The sequence below is a fragment of the Symphodus melops genome (assembly GCF_947650265.1).
Source record: "Symphodus melops genome assembly, chromosome: 4".
NCBI lineage: Eukaryota > Metazoa > Chordata > Actinopteri > Labriformes > Labridae > Symphodus > Symphodus melops.
Window position 1 is genome coordinate 352,258 of NC_136694.1, and position 5,000 is coordinate 357,257.

The 5,000-nt window shown below is 48.9% G+C and overlaps 1 protein-coding gene across 1 annotated transcript in view; it reads right to left on the bottom strand.

Annotated features, from left to right (window-relative positions):
• Positions 1 to 724, bottom strand: part of LOC306823056 (delayed-rectifier potassium channel regulatory subunit KCNS2) — a gene marked incomplete at its 3' end in the record, with an annotated part of 9,406 nt that extends 8,682 nt beyond the window's left edge. Inside the window, exon 1 of the mRNA XM_079342421.1 lies at positions 484 to 724. The remainder of the gene's footprint in view (positions 1 to 483) is intronic.
• Between the last annotated feature and the right edge of the window lie 4,276 nt (positions 725 to 5,000).

The following is a 5,000-nucleotide window of genomic DNA, read 5'->3' on the forward strand; positions in this document are numbered from 1 at the left end:
CCAGAATGACTACATCAGCCCAGTACCAACCCCCTCTAAGAACGTGCAGTGGGCTCAGTGTTAGAGTCATCTGCTCCACATGGAACCCTTCAAGGAGTTTATAAAAATATAAATATATCCATCAATAAATCACTTTTTACTTTTCACTGTTTTCTAACATCAGAGACTAGATCTGATCTGTGTGTGTGTGTGTGTGTGTGTGTGTGTGTGTCTATAATTACATGAAGGGCCCTGCTGCGCTCACGGGAGCTGCCATACTGCACACACACACACACACACACACACACACACACACACACACACACACACACACACACACACATGTATGTATAATTCAGCACGTGAAGCTGCACCTTCACTAACTGTGTTTCCTCACACAGCTTCCTGTCTCCCTGTCGCAGCGGGTGGGGGGGGGGGGGGGGGGGGGGAGGAAGTCAAAGGTAGACATTGAACACAATAAAAGTCCTTTAACGTGAGACTCACCTGTGAGTTTGGACTCGACGCTCCTTCATCAGCATCCTCCTGAGCCGTCACATTCAGCCCATGGCGCGTGTCAAACTTTCGAGCTCATCCTCCAGACTGTCGCTCCTTCCTCTTCTGCTCCTCTTTCTTCTTTTTAAAGCAAACTGGGAGGTTCGCAGCTGAAAACTTCCACATCCAGCTCTCCTCCTCCTCCTCCTCCTCTGCCGGGGACAGGAGAGAGAGGACAGAGTCCGCTGTGGACGCGCAGATTCGTCCGCTCCCGGATGACGTCTTCGGCTTTTTCCGGCACATCCCGGCGGAGAAGCACGAGCGCCTCGATTTAGATCCACAAACACAGCTGATGGTGTTTTTATGATGTGTTTGCTGCCCTCAGTGGTCAACTGGGAACATTAATGCTGATGTTTATGAAGCCTTGATTATTGCCTCAGTGTGCTGGGCTCTAAGGAGTGTGTGTGTGTGTGTGTGTGTGTGTGTGTGTGTGTGTGTGTGTGTGTGTGTGTGTGTGTGTGTGTGTGTGTGTGTGTGTGTGTGTGTGTGTGTGTGTGTGTGTGTGTGTGTGTGTGTGTGGAGGTTGCAGAAATATTGCAGTCATAAAAGAAAGAAAGCAAACATGAACTTGAACAACTTAACTTCATGCTCAAACACACACGCACACACACACACACACACACACACACACACACACACAGTTCTGAGTTCATAATGTGACGGGGATCAGAGAAGATAGTGATTTTATTTCTTTATAATATTCACAGATTTCTGACTCGTGTTCATGTTTAATGAAGGAACAAATCAAAGGTGCTTTCATTAAAAAGTTTTGAACTTGTACCCGGATGTAAACATGTCTCCCTCTGGACTGAAGACAAACCAGGAGCAGGAAGTGTGTTTGATTGAGCACGTGGTGTCGCCGCTGGTTTGAGCTTTTAAAGACGTTTCATCCTGTCAGAGGAGAAACAGCTGCCTTTGGATCAAGCTTCGAAGTCTGTGCTTATAGCGCCATCTAGTGGCCGAAACCTGTCTCTCCAGCTGAACACGTGAGTCAGCCTCCAGTCTTTAATAAACTGTTTGAATGGGAAATAAGACGTGAAATGAAGATGACCAAACACTGACAGCTAATCCATTAAATAAAATAAAATAAAAAATAATAATTACTTTCAGTTCTGACGTGTGAGTGACATGTTGTAAACATTTTATTTTATTGTTTTATTTTATGTGAAGGAATCACAACAACAACAAATAATAATAACGAAGAAAATAAGAACAACAGTTTTTTTGTTTGTTATGAAATTAATAAATAACCGACAACAAATTAAACAGTTTGAAATATAAACTTGTTTATTACTGTCCCTTCTCAGTCTTAATCACATATTTCTGCCTTTTCAATTCATTACATGAATAAAGTTTACAAAGTTTCTGAGATGCTTTTTTTTTTTTTTGACGATGACAATATGTAAACAAGAATATGGACACACATACAAACACACACACACACACTGGTTACAACAGGATGACCTCTGACCTCTAAATGACAAACAAGCGCCTTCACAGCAGCAGTCAAACCAATAGATTGCATCACAAAGCCTACGTCCATTTCTCATATACTGTGTATGTGCATCACTAACAGGCGTTTATAAATCTGAAATCTGCTCTCCGTTCACGCCTACAGCGGCGTTGGAGACGTGACGGCGAGAAGCCCAATCATTCAAGTGTCCTTCAGGGGGGACAGTTTGTTGGACCTTCTTGTCGGCCCCGTCGGGACGCTGGCTCTCTGTCCTGCACGGCTGCAGCATTTACAGAAGAAGTGCAGCCTGATGTGCTTGCTGAATTTCTTGTCCCGGGCGCCGTAAATGAGCGGGCTGAGCAGGCGTGGGAGCACGTTGGTCAACAGGAAGGTCATGAAGAGGATATTGAGGGCCTGCTGGGGCCAAATGGAGGAAAAAAAGGAGTTCAAGAAGGGAGCAACGTAGGAGAGCATGCACAGGAGCAGCTGGACTCCGTGCAGGAGGATGGTGTTGTGGGCGTTCCTGGTCGAGTCGCAGGTCGATCTGGACATCGCCTGAGCAGCGCAGAGCACCCTCAGGTACGTGGTGACCAGAGTCAGGCAGACCAAGACCAACAGCGTGATCTGAGGGGAAGACATCAACTTTAATCTGATGCCCGACTCAAACAGTGGGAATGAAAACTGCAGGGAGAATACTTCACCAGAGTGTACATGGTGTTGGCTGTGTGGTGCGGCGTGTGGTACACGTAGGACATGTGACAGATGACGCTCTGTGAGAACACAGAGAGGGGCTTCACGCTGAGGATGATGATGACATCACAGAGGGCGGGGATTGAGGACACGGCCCAGATCAGTGGGATGAGCGCGTGGGCTCGCTGCACCGTGCAGATCTGAACATGATGAAGAGGACAGCAGATGGCGATGTAACGCTCCACCGCCATGCCGGCAAGGTTCAGAGGGCTGTTCCTGAATCCAGACACACAAACATATTAAACATAGGTCACATGACCTCCTCCTCTTCAGGTGAAATCAGTGTCCTCGCTCCTCTTCAACATGTGTGTGAAGTGTGTTGTTGTAAATCCACTCTGATCCTGTATTTGATCATGTCTATAAACCCCTCTATTTCAGCCCTGCTCAGAACAGGCTGTTTCTGTGTCTGTAGCTTTAAATATGTAAATGAGCGTGTGTCTGGCCACGCCCCCTTTCTGGAAGGGCTCGGGTGTACTCGCTGCTTTCTCTCCATGTCCTATTGTTTACGGTGAGAAGGCAGACTCAGAGGGAAGAACAAACACCTAGCTGTGGGAGTGTCACCCACCTGGGGGAGGGGCTACTGCCCTTTGTGATGTCATGAAGGGAACATCTCCAAACGGCCTGTTTGAGCAGGCAGAAGACGGAGAGGATGGACTGTTCTCATCATCGGGGGGTTTGGAGACAGACTTAAATAAAAATAGAGCTGGGCGAACCAGAGGAAGCTGCAGGTTTGCTCACTATAAAAACACAGTAAAGTTCAGTTCAGTGTGCCACAGAGTTTAGATTTAGTTTATAAAGATGTTAAATTAAATGTTAGCATACTACATGTAGACCGTGATGGAAAAACAAAGTCTGTCCTAAATGTGAGCACCTTTTACGGTTTAAAAATATAATCCCTCTCTTTTTAAAACAATATCAGACTTTGGGTGACGTTAGCATCGTTAGCAGGCGCAGCTATGCTAGGAGAGTAAAGCCGGCCTCCAGGACCTGCACAAAGGATGCCAGAAAAGAAAGAGGAAGAGACGGAGGAAGGTAGCTTCGGGCTTTTGAACCCAACAGAAATCTGTTAACAAACTTACTGCGGTCGACTGCAAAGGCTGATGGGAGTTAATGTTAGCGTGGAAGCTAACGCTAACAGCAGCGGTCGAATGTGATTAATACATAGATTTACATCATAATCTGGGAGGGCACATTCACCAGGACTTTCAAGGGCCTGGACATCTCTGTGGGCGGGGCCTTTGACTGTGCTGAGGTTAACTCTGCCTCTGTGGGCGGGGCCTTTGACTGTGCTGAGGTTAGCTCTGCCTCTGTGGGCGGAGCCTTTGACTGTGCGGAGGTTAACTCTGCCTCTGTGGGCGGGGCCTTTGACTGTGCGGAGGTTAACTCTGCCTCTGTGGGCGGAGCCTTTGACTGTGCGGAGGTTAACTCTGCCTCTGTGGGCGGGGCCTTTGACTGTGCGGAGGTTAACTCTGCCTCTGTGGGCGGGGCCTTTGACTGTGTGGAGGTTAACTCTGCTTCTGTTTTTGACTGTGCGGAGGTTAACTCTGCCTCTGTGGGCGGGGCCTTTGACTGTGCGGAGGTTAACTCTGCCTCTGTGGGCGGGGCCTTTGACTGTGCTGAGGTTAACTCTGCCTCTGTGGGCGGGGCCTTTGACTGTGCGGAGGTTAACTCTGCCTCTGTGGGCGGGGCCTTTGACTGTGCTGAGGTTAACTCTGACACTGTGGGCGGGGCCTTTGACTGTACTGAGGTTAACTCTGACTCGGTAGGCGGGGCCTTTGACTGTGCGGAGGTTAACTCTGCCTCTGTGGGCGGGGCCTTTGACTGTACTGAGGTTAACTCTGACTCTGTGGGCGGGGCCTTTGACTGTACTGAGGTTAACTCTGACTCTGTGGGCGGGGCCTTTGACTGTACTGAGGTTAACTCTGCCTCTGTGGGCGGGGCCTTTGACTGTACTGAGGTTAACTCTGCCTCTGTGGGCGGGGCCTTTGACTGTACTGAGGTTAACTCTGCCTCTGTGGGCGGGGCCTTTGACTGTACTGAGGTTAACTCTGACTCTGTGGGCGGGGCCTTTGACTGTACTGAGGTTAACTCTGACTCTGTGGGCGGGGCCTTTGACTGGGCTGAGGTTAACTCTGCCTCTGTGGGCGGGGCCTTTGACTGTGCGGAGGTTAACTCTGCCTCTGTGGGCGGGGCCTTTGACTGTACTGAGGTTAACTCTGCCTCTGTGGGCGGGGCCTTTGACTGTACTGAGGTTAACTCTGCCTCT